At 32.4% G+C, this 19,849-nt stretch overlaps 1 protein-coding gene across 1 annotated transcript in view; it reads left to right on the forward strand.

Annotated features, from left to right (window-relative positions):
* The first annotated feature begins 1,739 nt into the window (after positions 1–1,739).
* The window catches only part of LOC142983017 (uncharacterized), a 56,805-nt gene continuing 38,695 nt past the window's right edge, over positions 1,740–19,849 (forward strand). Inside the window, exon 1 of the mRNA XM_076129781.1 lies at positions 1,740–2,031. The gene's annotated coding sequence lies outside the window, so the exon portion shown is untranslated. The remainder of the gene's footprint in view (positions 2,032–19,849) is intronic.

Here is a 19,849-nt window from a genome sequence, read left to right on the forward strand (position 1 = left end):
TTATAAATTATTATTTCGCGATTCTATTTTCTATTAAAACGCAAATATATTTCCAAACTTTCGTAGGCTTAGTGACATTGAATAAATTAACAAATCAGCGGGAACATAAAAGACATTATTTAAAACATGTTTAAAACAAACAAATTTCAAGAATTTTGTTTGAAATATGCGAAATTTCTTTCTCATACATATTCACGTTACCGGTCTGGGTTTGGCAGACATTGTTATAACGAACTAGCTGACCCGCGCAACTTCGCTTGCGTCACATAAGAGAGAATGGGTCAAAATTTTCCCCGTTTTTGTAACATTTTTCACTGGTACTCTGCTCCTATTGGTCGTAGCGTGATGATATATGCCCTATAGCCTTCCTCGATAAATGGGCTATCTAACATTTAAATATTTTTTCAAATCAGACTAGTAGTTCCTGAGATTAGCGCGTTCAAACAAACAAACAAACTCTTCAGCTTTATAATATTAGTATAGATAGTATATTATAGTGTAGATGTCAAAGAAAACAGCTGTTACGAAACTACAGTCGCACTTGACCGATGCGTAGAGAATTTTAAGAGTGGAGATAAATCACTCGCGTTGACATTTACTTGTTATGCTTAACTGTATGTGAAGTGTCAAGTTCGATTCTCGTGCCGTAAGTGTACATTTTTGTTTAGTTTATTGATTGAGTGATGATTTTTATTAGATAGCTAACTTTTTGAAGAGAAAATTTGACGTTTAAGACACATTTACATCTTAAAATTCCTATTATAATAATTATTATTCCTGGTTTGCCAAATAGGCCATAGGTGGATATTTAGACAAAATTAGATGAATATTAGATATTTACATTTGTTTATATACCTCTTTTACGCATATTTCCTACTTACGGATAATTAACAGCACTAATCACAAAAAAATGTACAAAAGGCATATCAGACTAACGACGTTACGGTATTTTAATACCCATGGGACCTCCTGCACCTTATACATAATCTTTATTAATCTTTTAAAAACAAATTAATAATTTGTACCTGAGATGTCCCAACACTCCCAACTCCTGTATCAAATGAGGCATGGGTCCCTAACGACAGGAAACACAAAAACACTGGCCGCAGATAAAATAAATTAGAAAAAAATATATTTGAACTGCTAGGCGAGATTCAATCAGGGATGGATTAGGTGTGACAATAAAAGGATTATTTTACTGTTTTACAATTAAATTCGTAATCACTAAATTACGTTTGCAAATGATATTGATAGGTGTTAATATTTTGGAAATTATAGAATCGTTCGGTAATTACTAGATTTAGTTCTACAGGCATTATCATTTTTATCTAAATTGGACCCAAAAAACCTATAATGAAAATGAATATAAGGAATAATAGATGTGGTATGACACAAAGATAGAGCCATTATTCATCGTAGAGCGTAGGCTCTATACATTATGTTTTCGTCAGATATAACATGGTTTTGCACAACTATTCTCCATTTTACGATTATAGTTCATAGTTAAAAATAATTAACCGAATAAACAATTAACATTTCGTATTGCATAAAGTAAAAGTTGGTCAAATGTCTAGACCTCGAAAAACAACGGATAATTACTTATTTTCTACATTAACGACTGCTCATAACTTTAAATACGGTTTTTGTGAAGTCAATTTAAAAAGCTCTGATTCACGAATTAATTAGTAAGTTGGTGGCTGAGTGCGTCCCTGGCGAGTGGTAGTTGAGTTGCATTCAAGTAAAGAACAGCTCGGATCAGTGTTCGCGCGCCACTCGCGGTGATAACACGTAACTTTGACTTAACTTACAGCTTAAAACCTTTTTTTACATTTTTTTTTATTAGTAGTTACTCGTTAGTCAAGTTCGAACGCGGTGTGATGTTGAACCATTTTTATATTTCGAAAAATGTGATTCAGTCAACGAACCGATTCGGTTTTTGAATTTATTATTATTTTTAATTTAATTCTGGGATTTATTGTGAACGAACTATTAGGAGGTGGTTTGGAATTGAAGTGACGTTATTTTTAAAAGGTATGTATTTTTCTATTAATTTAAACTAGCAAAAATATATATTATTATAATGTAGTCTTAAATAGGTGTCAATGAAAAAAAAAATTTTTTTACTTCATTATTATTCGTCTACGTGCATTTTTTGGTATTAAAATAATACGTAATATGAATGCTAGTATTTTTAAGTTACGTGAAAGTTGAAGTCTATGCACTAGCTCATAAATTATAAAATATTTATTCTAATCATTTTTTTAACAAAACTGAGATAAACACTAGCATTAATATCTTAATTAGCAGCGAAATAAAAAGCCAGATTATACTTTAAGGTTTTTTTTTCATACACTTTGTTACATATTTAGTAAGGTATATTTATCTAATAGATTTCTAAAACGATTCTAAAATTTACCACTTATTTGAATTAAGTAGATACAAAACTAAAACTTTTTGACACGTATAATAAAAAATTGATAACATAATTTTAATTTTGTTTAACACTCATAAAACTATAAATACAGCGTATAAATAGTGTCCCTAAATTACCGAATTTATAACGAAAAGGTACGTAACTTAAATGGAACAGAGAACAATTTTGATATAAAACAATTTTTATTTCAGTGCTTAAATACTTCAGGAATTTCAGTTTCTTATTTTCGTTATTACGTAACAAAAGTCATGAACTCTTATTAGTATAAGCACATAATGTGATAGACATACATCAATGATGTACGGACACACAACTTTCTCTCTCCACCGAGTTCAAGGGCGGGCTATTTTTATACGACGCTTTGCAGAAAGAAAGTGTTTGATTTTTAATAGTTTGAATTTATTACAGTAGGTACTGTTACCAACATACGAGAGTATAAAAAACGGTTTTTAGGGGTCTTAAATTGGTCAAAAAAAAATTAAAACGTTTTTTTTTCTTTGGGGTACGACCACGATTGGTCCAAAAATAAAAAAAACACGAGTAACTCTATAATTTTTCAATGAAGTACAAATATCTTACAATGAAAACCAATAAAACATTAAGGAAGGTTGATATCAGTCAATTTTTTTTTAATAGTATAATAGTAAAATACTTTAAAATGTGATATTAACTTGAGTTACGTATAAAAAACTATAACATGGGACGTAATTTTCACCATCTTATAGTCTTAGATTATTTATAAAGTCACTACGAGTCAGAAACTTCAAAAACATTATTTTAATAAAATTTAGCCTTTAACCTTTATTTAACTTAGTTTTAATTAAATACCATCTATTACCCTTCAGAAGCGACTAAGATGAGATCAATCTAAGATAATTCTATTACACAGATGAGTTGAAGCGATTAACGTTACAATATTAGATTACATCGTAACATTTAGATGTATAAGATAACTTACATCTTATTACTGAGGCACGTATTAGATGACTCTACATCCCAATGATGCTAATCTGTTGATTGTAATCATCTAATTCAATTAGATCTGTGCTACTTAGTAGTAGCTCGGTTTAGACTAAACATATCACCCCTATTCAACTGCTTAGGGGTTGATTTCTAGATCACAGCTTCAACTATACCCACATTGAATCACGCCTTCCTAGGTATAGACAACAGAACGATACTTGGTACGATCCTTACAGACTTCCCTTGCTCCATTCACATCATGTAATATAGGACAAGTTGTCTTCAACTATATCTATGAAAAACTATATGAAAAAATCGCCTCAGTAAGGGGCAAACAGACACAGACAGACTTTGGCATCAATTATGTATGAATTTATTTCTCTGGATTCTAGCTTAGTCGCTATTGTTGTAATGATAGTCACACTACAATGACTACTACAGCTAGTAAATCTTTAAAACTATTACCAATAATGCCAATATATAATATTCCAAAAGTAAAATAAAATAAACCACTTATTGCACGTCTCGAGCTAAAACCGCAAAAGCTTTCAATATTTATACTAACTCCAAAAAACAACACTTTCTCAAAACGATTTTATTATTAGAAAATATTGAAATATCGCATAAAATCGTATTACATAGCACTGTCGAAAGTGGTATGCTTGTTCAAAATATAATATAACCGTTGGTTCAATGACGTTCAAATGATAGCTATCTCTCATTAATTGTTATTAAGTAGAAAGTCAATTGGTTATATTTGATAGGCATGGCTTTTATTTCGAACAGTTGTGTGAATGCTATTGAATAATCCATAAAACTCTTCAACAATCTATTAAACTTATTTAATGGAAGTACTCTAGTAGATGGTTAAAGACCAATCAAATAATCAGACTAAAATAAAATTTATCAAAATTGATTCAGCGGTTTAGCTGTGAACACAAAAAGACAGACATTTTTTAAATGTAGTTGTTAATGAAATAAATTTAACTTATGAATGTCCCACTGCTGGGAAAGGGTATCCTTTGGAAATCAGGGAGGCGTTAGGCTTTAAGTTCACCACGCTGACCAAGTGCGGATTGGGGACTTTGCATACCTTCAAGAACTGTTCTAAAGAGCTCTCAGGCATGCCAGGTTGCAGCACGATGTTTTTTTTCCCCGTTAGAATAAGTGATAATTATTTCTGATACACACATAACTTCTAAAAGTCTTGTTTCGGGTTCGAACCGTCAACCACATTTGTGTGAAGTACGAACTTATACCACATGGCTATCACTGATTCCAAATGTAATTACTCTATATTCATATCTTTTAAAATCAATATATTTTGACGTTGTATTAAGATCTGATGATACAATCAGTCTTTCGCGTAAAATCTTAAATAGAAATTTACTCAAAATAGCAAGGATCGATGAAAATAGATACGAATTGGAATCTTATCCGCATAGTCGGAATAACTGTGTTAAATGTGCGACTAGTCAGTGCGTAGAAGTTATTGCAACCGTTCTTAGTTAGGGAAAGCTCGCTTGAGGCTTATATCTATTAGTTGTATACGTTTAACTTTCATTGTAAAACATGACTATGTTATAAATTGTTCGTTTATGATCACTTCTAGTATAATGTAACTGTTTTATGGTTCATATCAGCCTAGCCTTTCTTCCAACTATGTTGGAGTCGGCGTCCAATCTCACCGGATGCAGCTGAATACCAGTATTTTACGAGAAGCGACTGCCTATCGCATCCCTATTACGTGGGTTATCCTACGGTACGACTGGTTGTCAAACTTTTAAGCTTCTGACTACTGTTAACGATTGTCAAAGATCTTCGAAAATGACAGCCGGGACCCACAGTTTTTGAAAACAAAAATGGAAGGTGTCAAAGAAAGTGCTGCAATTGTCAGTTTAAGCAGAAAATCCTACTATAATCGATGAACTTTGTAGAAAGCCTTGTACGCAGGGTTTGCAGCTGGCGAAGATACATAAAAATCTAAATTTATACCCGCAAGCTTACGCAGCTGACGATAACTGGACAGATACATACATCTACTTTATTTTGGAAACACCTAGCAGTGTTTATTATAGTCTAGAAAGATCGTCCTTGAAAAGGCAAGTGGTCAGACTTTAATAGGCGCCCATAGCCAGTTGCACTCACCGGTCGGTAAACGATCTGTGGGTTAAGCAAACCTTGGCGCGGTCATTCCATAGATGGGTGACCGCATAGTGGTATTTGAACAGGGTGTCTCCGTGATTCGGAGGGCACGTAAAAAGTCGGTCCTGATTGTTGTCAATTAAGATAACAATCGTTAAGCCATGTCAAAGGTCTCTCGGGCGGTTTGAACAACTTTCGACACTAGGTTGACCACTAACCATACGACAAACAAACAACGGACTTTAGTTACAGCTACTTTAGTTATTCCGACTTAAACACCATTGCCACCTGTTCTTACATAACCGCTCCACACCTAGCCATATTCCGGATTCGTCCCAATCACATAACTTGACCATACAAGGGCAGTGACGTAACAAACATGGCGGCACATCCCGACAACGCCCAACACTTTCAAAAGAAAGTTTGTTATCAACTTGTCACCCGAAATATTACGCCCAATATGCTAAACCGGTGAAAACCGGAACTAATCTGAGATAAATTTTATCTAGGCACAGTTTGATCTTTAATTAATTTATGGTTGAAGTTTGCGTAATGCCTTGTATTGTGCCGAAAATTAATGGAGCTATTGTTTGGTCAGTAGTTAATTAGATTTTTCAAAGAACTTGAGTGGTGCAAGTGATTGGTGCGTGTAAGCTTTTTTTAAGTACGATATTCTTTTTGTTTCAAAAAGATCCACTCCCGCACTAAGAGTCGGTCTTGTGTACCAGGGACTTTTACAAACGTACAAACAACGGACACAAAGTACGAACAGTCAAATGTCAATAGGCTTACCTCCTATTACATAGGACTAACATTATTAAAAGTGAAATATGAATGTCAAATCTTTGGCTACACCTATAGTTTGAAGGAGTTAGTATGTATGTATGATATTTTAAATGTATAAGAATTTTGCAGTTCATAAGCGGTCGGTTACATAAAGCTAGAAGGCATTCATTGAAGACGGGTCCAGCTACCAGTATTATGTGTAGGTATTATATCTATGGGTCTGAAAAGGTATGGCTCAAAAGTACACGAAATAAAGTTGGCAATTAATTATAGTTATAGAACAAAACAATGTTCTTAGATTGTGCAGAAAACAATCGTTTTGCGGTATAATTAACGATACGGAATAAAGAAAGAAAATATTTATTATTGAGATCCTATTCTATACGGATACAATACATAATGATATTGTATGTTTCAGCAAAACATTAGGCACATAGGTATCTTATGATTGTACTGAGTGGGGTCTTATTAATAATGTGTCTAATGCTGGTTCTATATCATTCATGAGTACAGCTATCCGAGAATTGCTTTTACTGCTGTTACCAGAATAGGGTGCTTGACTACTAGTCAAAGAGCGTCTTTATGAAGCGTCAAAAACACATCTTAGTACCGAAATTCTGACATACATACACACATATTATTTAACATAATAATATGTAGCCACATCCTGGCATAGTTTTCGTTGAGATCATAGCAACCAATTAATAATTTGTTTCAGTCTGTAATAATATCAATTTTCAACATTACTAAGGAAATATTACGTAGCCTTGTTTTGAATGTGCATTTTCTCAGACTGGTACCAGAAAATTATTCTCGAAAATTGCACCGGCGAAATGTCAAGATAGGTCTTGCAATATGACGTCGCACTATGAATGGCGATACGTATCGTAGAACACATTTTGTCCCATATCGTTTAAATATATTAATACATTCCTATACATAATTCAGCATAACTAAACAACAAGCAGCTCTCCAAACAAGTGTGTTACGAAACGTTCGGGAACATTTCGGCAGTGTTCAGGAGTAGTGCAAAAATTTAAATATGTACGCATGCGCGCTCGCGTGCGCCGCGCGCGCCGAACATCTAGCGCAGTGGACCAACTGTTCCCATTGTACACTGTTATTTACATACGAGAATACTGTTATAAGGCTTTTCATGTATTTTTACTTAATTAAGAATGTATTCTTTGTGTTTTTACTTAATTTGCAATGTGTATTTAGTGTTTTTGGGTAAAGTTTTACGTTTAAATTGTAGTTTGAATGATGTTTTAAAGCTATGTGTTGATTTGCGTATTTAATTTTGTAGTTTTATTATGTAGTGAGTTTCTTCAAATTGAGTTATTTGTTGCTTGTTTTCACTGTGTTGAGTACTTACTATGTTTCAGTGTTACTTGCAATTAAAAATCATGCCTTAGAAGCTATCTACAAACAAGTACTTACTATAGAATATTTTTACGATACCATAGTCTTTCCTACATCAGCTTATTACTAATAACCATGATTTTCAGACCTAGAGTTATCTATAAAATTATAGTCAGTCATGTACGGAGTCTAGTTGGTCTTAAGATGTATCGTAAGAAATATCGTGAGATAATGTGCATGTGTGCAAATTCCGTGGGTACGACGACCGCGGGCGCTTTTCCGCGGTATCTAGAGCGCTCCAAACATTTTCACTTAATGCCTTACTTCTGCGGCTTATCTCCCTACTTTTGTTATTGTTCCGGGAACTATAGTGCATACTATATCGTTAGAAACTACTGTCAACTATAGCATGTTTACTTTGCCATTTTAACTTTACTTACAGCGAAAGATGATGATGTATTTAAAGGGATATACTGTTTGTGAAAGATATTTTTCTAAATACAGATCACGTGTAATGAAAAAATTTATGACTCATAATAAGATAAAAAAAATTAACTAAAAATAAACTTCAGACGACTTTAAAAAAATGTGTGGTATTATGAAAAACCTACAGCCCTACCACCTCAATGTCAATTAAAAAATAAAAGCTGTGTGACAGTACGTGACCTTAAAGTTTCCCGCCAATTTAAATGTCAAATATGACTTCACTCTACTCATAAAGCCGCGAAAACATTCCCAAACACGTTACCGTATTATTGCCGAAATTCTAAAAATTCTTTAAACATATTTTTTTCTTTTTTGTCGTATTTACAACTTTCGCCAAAAACCCGTCGCGTCACAACGGCCAGTGACTTTCTTCTCGCGTAACGTTAACCGGCGCGTTTGCGTTATCTTTTGTTTTGTGCCGTCATACTAATTATTGGATTACGAAAACTTAGATGTAATAGTCTCTACTGAGTGCCGTTTATTTTTATTAAGCGTTTAAAATTACGAAAGTTAAACAATGACGGTAATTAATGTGTCAAACGTATTGCGAAAGGTAATTGAAAGAAATGGCAAATGTGTGTAATTTTTTATGAAATGTCATTTTAATTTTTACGAAATTTGACCTCCATCTTTCAAATAGGCCACAATACGAAACATTATTAACTTTTGTATGTAACATTTATGTGTGAAATCTTCATACATCACTGGCTGTCGCAAGTTTGATTCACATATATTCACATAAGTATTTTGTGTGATGATATATGTAAGTGCTTTGTAAGATTTGTATGTATTTTTAAGTCCGTTGATTATAAAATAATTGCTACAATTCCACTATAATTCCGCCTACCTACGCCCAAATGTAATAAGCGTGAAGATAATATACCAGGAACGAACAAAACGGTTGATTACAATCAATATTTCAATAATCACTAAACCAATTAAACGTATAAACCTGCTTCCTTTGAAGGATATTGCCAGTGGATAAAAATGCGTTGAATGACCGTTTTCCTATGTGGCAACACTGTCTCACACGCTCCATTAGCCGTAGTGATTGGAGCTATAATAAATTGTAGGCTAAATTCACTTTTTGCAGGAAATATGGGTTTTTATTTTTAATTACTGGATACCTACATTTTACGTAAATTTTTGCTTGTTTTTTTAAACTTAGCCGATTAAATCTTATTAGCAATATCATCACTAGAAATCCTTTGTTTCCATTTTCAGCTGTAAATGCAAGAATCTGTCTATCTAACACGCTACAGCTAAACCACTGAACCAATTTTGATGTTTTTTTTCATAGTGGTAGTTCAAGAGCCGGGATTAAAAGACTACTGATTTGTTCAAACATAAGCTCCCTAGCGACTAAACAGGGGTTGAAAATCTTTACGCGAGCGGAGTTGCACGGGTCAGCTAGTTTAACATAGTCCATTAATTATTGCAACTAATTAAATAATATTTTCTATCAATTTTCGCAGGAAACATTTTAATTCAATTTGAGCTTACAATGAATGTAATGTTTCTATTTCCAAGACTTCAAATTACAATGATATAAATATGCACGACCGGATTTAGTAAAACTAAGGATACATTACATATACAGATATATTCATACAACGTATCCCTTGATTAGTAAACTAAATAAATTATAATGTTAATTCACACATAAATATTTAACAAGTACAATTATTGAGAAACTTTAATTTCACATCGACTACTATTTGATTTCTAAATAAAACATATTGCCGTTTAACATTCACTTTTTACTTTTAACTGGTAAATAATTTCCCATACTGACTTACAGCTTCAAGAAGGCTTGAAACATAAATCATGTCCCACGTTTTACTAAACTTTTTGAATATTGATCACTTTAATAATTTTAAAATCACACCTAAATTTTAAAAAAATCTGGCCTCTTATTTTTTTTTCTGTGTTCATCTTTTAAACCATCTAGAAATTTTTGAAGCTGTATTTGTGCTTTAGTTTAGCTGGAAGATCCAAAAACTTGATGAATAAAATAATTCAATTGCACGTTTGGCGCAGCGGTTAACGTGATCACCTCGCCGCAAATGCCATACCGGCGCGTGTGGCTAGTACGAATCCCACCCAGGACAAATCTTTGTGTGATGAGCACGAGTATTTGTTCTGAGTCTGGTTGTCAATATATCTATATAAATATGTACTTAGAAGTATATAACTATGTTTATCAGTTATTTGTTTACTATAGTAGATGACTGTGTGTGAATTGTCCCAAAATACTAATTATTTTTTATTTATTTATCATTTAATTCAATAACTACTTAACAATCCTCAATCATTTCCTTTCTTTAATGGCAACGGTTGCATCAAATAAATCTCGTTGTAATCTAGATGAGCAAGTGGCTCGCTCGCAACGAGTCCAGTCTAACAATAGGCATCCTTCACGGTGTTCTAGCTCTAATAGAAACTTCATATCCGGACTATCTAATGATTTAGCTAATCCACTTGTGGTGTATGTGTAAGTAATTCTTCTGCCCGCGGATTTGCTTCGATTTTTTTGAGAGTTTTCGACGATATCTTTGAAAATAGTCTCTGAGTTTTGTTGTTTAGATAGACGTAACCTGTCTTGGATGAAAGAACTTTTTTTTGTAGGTGCTTTTAGAGATATCGAAATCCTAGTTGCAAAATAAGATAAGAAGAAACTAAGCCATGATAAAGTTTAAGTAATTACATACTTTTTCTAGTTCTATTCGCAATAAGTGTAAGAAATTATTATTGAAGGGTTACCCTTAAATTTGAGGGTTTTTTAGCATTATCACAAAAGATTTTCTCTCTTTTCAATTACCACGATAAATCGAAGTTTGGCTGACCAAATGTTATTTTGAATAAATGATCAAGGTCCCTTAGATAAACAAACTATAACATAAGTAGATTAAAATGTACCTACAGTTAAGTACCGGTTACCCAAAGTAGGCTATCTTAGTTACTTTTTGTCATATCAAAACACATTAAGAATAAGATCAAGTCACGGATTTAAGCGTGATTACACCTACAATAAATTAAATTTGATTGACACTGAGTACAGGAAATTATCATGTTTCCTGTTTTGAACAAATAGTATTAGGATAGAGCATGTATCTTAAAGCCCGTTCACATGACAAGCGTCGACCGCGCGTTTTGGTAACTTGCCTTTATAACAAACATTTTATTCAACATAGGCTAGGTGCTATTCAAATGGATGCTCTATGGACTACCTCGTACACAATCTGACGCGCATTGGCTTGAATAAAATGTACGTCACTGCAAACGCGCGTTCAATGCTTGTTATGTGAAAGGGCTCTTATTGTCCATAGATACATGCTTCATATATGTAGGTGTATCAATTGATTCGATGTATAGGAAATAATTACTTTGATGGCTTTACTAAGTTTGGGGAATTGAGAAAAAAATGTCCTATTAACTTTTTTTTGCTATATAAGATGAAGTAATAGTGTGTCCTTTTTGAGATTAGATTACTTAAGGTTTTATGGTAATTGTAGGAGCATTTTTGGTATAGGCAGTAAAGTTAGTATTTGGTTTTATGGTGTTACCGATTAGGATAAAACACAGTGTTTCTACTTTAGTGGTAGTTAGTACAATTGCACATTATAAAGTTCAAGGCTAAGTAAAATTACTTGAAAGATTTCAAACTCGAAAGATTCAAAATACAAATTAAATTCTAGAAATATAGAAGATAGAATATTAGGAGTTATGTGACTGTCGAAGATCTTTACACCCGGTGCCTTCCGAAACATAGAAGAACTCATTATGAATAATATGGTCACCCATCCACAGAACAACCTCGGCAAACATAGCTTAACCTCAAAGTTCGATCGGCTGTTATTTATTAGCAAGTAAACAGCAAAAAAGTATCGTAAATTGAATAATTTCTACAAAGTACATACTGTTTACATAATAACCGTATAATAAAGTAGTCTAAGTTAACATTAGCATCCACTGACATGATTAATGTAGGTACGTCATAATTAAGTAATTACAAATAAATCCGGTACATATTGCAATGTTCTTTCCGTTATGTGTTAAGTAACCAAACATAATACGGGTATTTTCATAATCCATTTCAGCTGGTTTTCTTTTTCCCACTTCCCATTTCCATCCCACTGATGGGCAAGGGTCTTTTTCTAAGTTAAGGAAAAGGCTATCATTTGAGCCACTCCACTGGCCGTGTGCGGTTATGCAAAGCTTCATCACGATGTTTTCTTTCAATTTAATTTCATTTCATTCATTTTGGAATACATTCAATTATTATAAGCAAAAATAAAATATTATTTGACCCGTTCAAGCGAGGGTATCGAAGTCAAGAAATTCTGTTCAAAGATATTTTCCTGAAAGGCCGCAGGTCCTATGTAAAATATAACCTTATTCTAATAGTAATTAATGTACAGGGACACAAAACTATTTTTTATGTTTAAATTATTATCAATCGATATGATGATTTCATATAGCGGATTTGGGTTTGATCGCACATATACATACTTAGATTCTTTCGTGACGCAAAATTGCCTTTAACTTATATATATGACATATATGTGACAAATCACTTTACCTAGTTCCTTAGGGAAATAAACAGTATAATAATTTCCTCATCACGCTTGTTATGCACGAAACGATTACAATGTGTCATGATCGAAGTTATATCGATTACTTGGAAACGATTCAATAAATGGAGTATCGACTAATCGATTTGGTTTATTGTTCCGGATGAAGTACATATTCTTGACGTTTCGGCGCATGTTACACTGGCCGTAGTCGCAGGCTATATTTATTTATTATAAGGTAAAATTTGTGTTGGTGGTAACTTTTTGAATGTAATTATTTCAGAAAAAATTTTGGGCCTATGTTTCGACCTAGGTTTTTGACTATCTTTTGCGTTTAGTTATCTTATAAATCGGTTCAGTGGTTTATACTTTAAAGCATAGCAGATAAACATACTTCAGTATTGCTAATAGATGAATAGACGTGTTTAAATTAATGTTGTAATAAGTATGTTAAAATTTACTTATATCTTAAATGCTATAAACAATCAAAAAGCAACAAATCAAACAAAGACTAATATATCAATAGTTTTAGATTAATTACAATAACCTAGATTTCAGTAGCTAAAAGCACTTAGCGACTAACACATTATATTGCAATATTAGCAATAATATCGGATATCCGTTTCAAAGTACACTATATTCTCAATCCATAAGAAATTATTAAACTATATAATTATTTACACATACAGCATGTTCAATTTACCTATACGATTATGTAAACCGGAACAGGCGTGTCTGATCACCGTGTGATAGCACAACATCCTGTATTTAATCTAAGTTAATTTTGTTGCCAGATCACTAATTTATTATTTATTAGTGTTAATTGCTACATGGCAACATTTAAAATGACGATTTATCTTATGCGTTTAGACTTTCGAGAATTAGCTAGTATTTGTTCCTTTAATGTATTTATTTAGTATTAATTATCAGATCAGGTAGACATTATGTTTATGTTAAACTCCTATAATCTTTTTAGTATTACTGTCCCACTACAGGGTAAGGGTTTCCTCCCAAACGAGGGGGAGACGTTAGGCCTTGAGTCCACCACGCTGGCCAAGTGCGGATTGGGGACTTTGCATGACTTTAATAAATATTAAACTTTTTAGGCATGCAACTTTTGATCACGATATTTTCCTTCACCGTTAGAGCAAGTGATAATTATTTCTAATACACACATAACTTGGAAAAGTCATTAGTGTATTGCCTCGGGTTCAAACCTGCAACCACTTGCGTGGGAGCTGCTAATTTTAAACCACTCGGCTACCACGTTCATCAGTTCATCTCTTTTACAAAAAATCTTCTTTCAATGAAGTTACCGACAAAAGCTAATTACGCTATATAATTAAAACATACCTACATATAATAATGTGCAATAAACATTTCATCCAGCCTACAGTTCACGTATAAGGTAAGGTAACTATTGAGTAACACACCTACTTACTATCGCAATAACTGCTATTGTATTTTAATTCAAATGATTAGAAACAAGGCTTGTTTGTCCGTCTGTTTGTCTGTTTGTCGGCCTACTACTGGGCTAAGGTCATAAGGGGTCATGTGGGTTGAGTTTATGTACTTTGTATCTGAAGGATAGGATCCTCATTATGTGTAGTTTATTATTAAGTTGGGTTTATTCAATTATTTTGATTTTGACATGTACAGATAAATTTGTTAGAAACTTAATAATTGACATAATACGTATTGAAAATCTGTCTTTTCAGTTGTCTCTACAAAGTAGTTGTATACGCAATCTGAATGTAGAAAATACATGCCATATTCTATTGCCAATTGAGTTTTAGACCAATTTTAGGTAAAAGTAGAAAAAAAACTTATCAATAAATATTATAAGGTAAATGTAAAATAAGTTAATGTATTATAAAATTTCTCAAAGAGTGTTAAAACATTGTTAAGACAAAGATTAAAATAATAAAGTATAGCTTCGTTAAAAACCATATACCATGAGTTAAATAAGTAAGTCAGTAGTCCAAAGTAACGAGTGAGCTCGCGTGCTAAGCCTCTGTGTAGATTTACCATAAAACTCATTAGTATATGCCATTGTTTGCAACATGTTATACCGAGATACCAACACGCAATACATATTTGGGCACGATGGGTTGGGAAAAAGTTGTAACGGATTACGATATTGTGTTCGAGAATATATGTGCAATAAGTAACAAACACACATACTAGTATCACGCTTCTTACATCCGAAGGTGTGGGCATAAGATACCGTTAACAAACATTTGTATGTATTATCTTCTTATATATAAAAATGAAAAATGTAAAACAGAAAAACGGTTCTAAAAACTCGACATTGTAAAATTGGCTTTAAAACACCTGACGGGTTTATGGTGAGAACAAAACAAAAACAATGCAAAGAAAATTTGTGAGCGGAGATGAACGAGTCAGCTAGCTAAGTATAGAAAAACAATTTGACTAATATTAGGCTAAATACGTATCTATTAGTTAAGGTAAGGTAGGGTGTATAAAGTCGACCAAAAATCAATATTTTATTATCATAGTTTTGTCACATTTTCAATCATACTTTTTTGTATGAAAATATCCATTTAATTATCGCTATGAGTATACAGCATACAGCAGTAATTTTACTATTTTCGTTGATAAAAATGCCTTTGAAAACGTGGCAATAAATCATTTTAGACGCCAACTGTACATGATATCTATTATTTAAATTACCTAACTTTATCACGAACCATTTATGTATAAGTTAGTTCAAGCTACAATTCTCAAAGGTTTTGACAGATTTATTGATAAATCTAGCCTCGTATAAAGTCGTTTACATTTTAAGCATGCAACACGACTAGGGTCAAACATAATGTTAGATATTTTACTTGTAACTATTTTATTTATACATACATACATAATTTTAGGCCTGTTATAACCTAAGGTGCCGGCAGTTGTGTATGAAATACACCCGGATTTCGCCATAAACAATTTTAATCCCATATTGTAAGCAAGCCTATTACTATACTTATAAAGGTACGTTATCAAACTTCGGGCTTCTATTAAGAATAATCACTCCATGTTACAAAAAAGTATTTACGCCTCGTCTGTCTGTCTATTTACGATAAACTCAGAATCTACTGAATGATTGGGTCGTTAGTCTAACATAAATTAGAGTAGACTACACTTTGCTCGACGAGGGAATCAAACCTGAGACTCCGTAGTGAGCAGTAGCATTAAAATACACTACTGTCTAATTGGCAGAGGCAGTCAATGACTAATATTATTCATACAATATCCGTTATTTATTAGCAAAAGCTTTCAAACACTAAAAATAAATTACTATATGAGTATATTTAGAATACAGCAATAGAATGTTAATTGAATTTTCTCTTTTACAGGTAAATTCATCAGTGCATCGTAAATCTATTTTATGTGAGTCGGACTTCTAGATGCTGATTTAATTATTAGGTACTAGAGGCCGCCCGCGACTTCATCCGCGTGGAAACCCTTTCCGTGTAAATCCCGATCCCTCAGGAATTTCGGGATAAAAAGTCTAGTAGCCTATGTCTTATTCTGGGCCTTCAGCTACCTACATACAAAATTTCATCATAATCGGTTCAGTAGTATTTGCGTGAAAGAGTAACTAACATCCATACATACATTATCACAAACTTTTCACATTTATAATATTAGTAGTTTATTTAATATTAGTAGTTTAGCTCTGACAGATGTGAATACTAAAAGTAGCTAATACTTGGAACAGGTAACTATTTACTTGACTACTAATATTTGGACCAGGTATTTTGTACTTAAGTTCTTATAGTACCTGTGATCCCGTTTATTAACTATGCACAGAATAAGGTATTCATATATGTTTAAAATCAAGACAAATCATGCATGCCAAGTCTCTTTACTCAGCTTTAATTCTTTATTTTCTTACTATATCCCCTAATGTGTATTTAATTGGATCATTTTCTTTGATTACTACACGGAAGCTGCATGAACATTTCCATATATGTCAGTAAGATTGTTTAGAAACATTTATAAAGTTAGTAAAGGTTTGATACAGTAAATGTGTACGGTTTTATAGAGCGTAGGCGCAAGGTGAACGGCTCTGTATGAATAATTTAGTTAAAATGTACTATTTCAACGCTTACTGGTATAAACTTAGATGCATATGATAAATTAAACTAGGTACTTTAAATACCTTGAAATATACAGGGTGTGGCGTAAATAATGGATAATCCTTTACCAGCGGATGGGCGACAACCCAACTGATCTAAATATCAAAATTTACCTCTGGCACAAGTATCATAGTTTTTGAGATTTTGGCCATTTTGTGTGTTTTTTAAAAAAGCGACTTACGCTCGTTCTTTTTGATGCTGTGATCACAATTTAAGGCTTTTTTTAAATCCGTTTTTTGCAAATAAATCCTGAATAGATGTGCTATTGAATCTACAATCTTGTTTTGTTATAACTACTTGTTTTTTATTTAAATTATGCATTCAAAGTAAAATTTTATAATCTTTCACAACTTTTGTGCAACTTTGAGCACTTGTGGTGAAAAAAAAATGTATGGTGGCTTTACTGCCCACGCCATAAATAATTTCTAAATTTTATTAGAATTCTAAATTGGTATAACATGCAGCAATAATACCGATTATTGTCAAAATATTACAAAGAAATTAAATTATTAACACTTTTGCCGGTCGACTAATTTATTTTTTTCACGCTAAGCGCGTTCTAGATTCAATAGCACATCTATTCAGGATTTAATTGCAAAACACGGATTTGAAAAAAGTCTTAATTTGTGATCACAGCACCAAAAAGTACGAGCGTAAATCGCTTTCTTAAACACACATAATGGCCAAAATTTTTTGCATTTCAATCCTAAATTAATGTGGTATTGAACCTTATATCTTGTTTTGTTATTACTACTTGTCTTTTATTAAAACTATGCATTCAAAGTTAAATTTTATAGTTTTTCAACACTTTTGTTCAACTTTGAGCACTTGTGGGCAGTGTTGAAAAAAAAAAGAAATACAAAACATAAATACTATTCAAATAATAAAGATAATTAGAAATCTAAAGAAAACTACTCTGTTGACAAAAAAAAAACATTTTTCATCAAATTGTAATACATTATTTTGAAATAGACTTGGTAGAAGCAGCACAGTTCCAAGCTTTTTTATCATCTAAATAATCTTTAATAGTGTAATAACCCTATAAACATGAATATTTGAAAGTAAACTTAGCTTAAACGCGCTGATAAAATAAAATTAGTCGACCGGCAAAAGTGTTAATAATTTAAGTTCTTTGTAATATTTTGACAATAATCGGTATTAAAGCTGCATGTTATACCAATTTAGAATTCTAATAAAATTTAGAAATTATTTATGGCGTGGGCAGTAAAGCCGCCATACATTTTTTTTTCACCATAAGTGCTCAAAGTTGCACAAAAGTTGTGAAAGATTATAAATTTTTACTTTGAATGCATAATTTAAATAAAAAACAAGTAGTAATAACAAAACAAGATTGTAGATTCAATAGCACATCTATTCAGGATTTATTTGCAAAAAACGGATTTAAAAAAAGCCTTAAATTGTGATCACAGCATCAAAAAGAACGAGCGTAAGTCGCTTTTTTAAAAAACACACAAAATGGCCAAAATCTCAAAAACTATGATACTTGTGCCAGAGGTAAATTTTGATATTTAGATCAGTTGGGTTGTCGCCCATCCGCTGGTAAAGGATTATCCATTATTTACGCCACACCCTGTATATGAATCACAAAGTACTTATAATCTTTAGAACATATTAATGTCGATGTATAAAACTGTGATAAAAGAACTAATTTGTAATGTAATTCTGATTTAGAAACTAACTGCAACCAATAACCTAATAACTACTCATTTAAGTCACTAAAAAAGGCAAAAAGCAGATAAAAAAAGTTTTTAATATATTTTACAAAAGACAACTACAATAAAAAAAAACACCAATAACATTCCAAATTCAAACACCTGTCAAACATGACGTTTTCAATAGTGATGTGCAAAACGTCACTGTTACTTAGCAATGTGAGTAATGAGTAACATATCATTGTTCACAAGAGTAATGCTCTATTCATGCAGTGAAACCACAGCGTCGCGGATATTCTTGCTTTAAACTTAGATGCATATGATAAATTAAACTAGGTACTTTAAATACCTTGAAATATAGAAGAAAGAATGAAAGAACTAATTTTTAATGTATTTCTGGTTTAGAAACTAACTGCAACCAAAAACATAAATAAATACTCACTACTCATTTAAGTCAAAAAAAATACGAATAGCTGATAAAAAGAGTTTTTAATCTATTTTACAAAAAACAACGACAGTAAAATTCCAAATTCAAACACCTGTCAAAAATGACGTTTACAATAGTGATGTGCAAAACGTCACTGTTACTTAGCAAAGTGAGTAATGAGTAACATATCGTTCTTCACAAGAGTAATGCTCTATTCATGCAGTGAAACTAGCGTCGCGGATATTCTTGCATCCTAGATTTCTACTCGATGGAAACTGTGCTTAATTTCGTTCGCTTTATATTTTGTGATGGATCGTTTGACCAACAACTTTGTGATGAGAAATTACAGGCATTAGTTATAATTTAGTCACACTTTTAGAAATAAATCTTGATTTAAAGTACATAGCGTTATTCTTGACAAATAGTTGTGAAATAACATTATAACAGTCCATTGGGTTAATACGATGCCGACGACAGAACACTGTTTTTGTTGGTAAATGAAGCAAATCAACGAAATAGTACCGTCAACATTTTTTCGTCTAAATAATACTGTGCAAAAAAGTAACTAATTTTGGTAATTAATACCACTTTTAATTACGTGTCAACCTAAATTTAATTCATACAACAATTTCATTCCACATATTTTCGAAGATTAGTCCATCAACGCCTTACGTAATCCAAGACGTATCAAGAGCATTTCTCATTAATTACAAACACCCACACCACACATGGTGATGTAAACATCAAAAACAGGAACTTACTCAATAATATTATAATACTGGTATCATATATCAGACTACTTGGATTACTCTGTGTTACTCAACTAAGCTTACCTCTCTACTTTCACTATC

This window comes from Anticarsia gemmatalis, chromosome 23, assembly GCF_050436995.1.
Source record: "Anticarsia gemmatalis isolate Benzon Research Colony breed Stoneville strain chromosome 23, ilAntGemm2 primary, whole genome shotgun sequence".
NCBI classification, from domain to species: Eukaryota; Metazoa; Arthropoda; class Insecta; order Lepidoptera; family Erebidae; genus Anticarsia; species Anticarsia gemmatalis.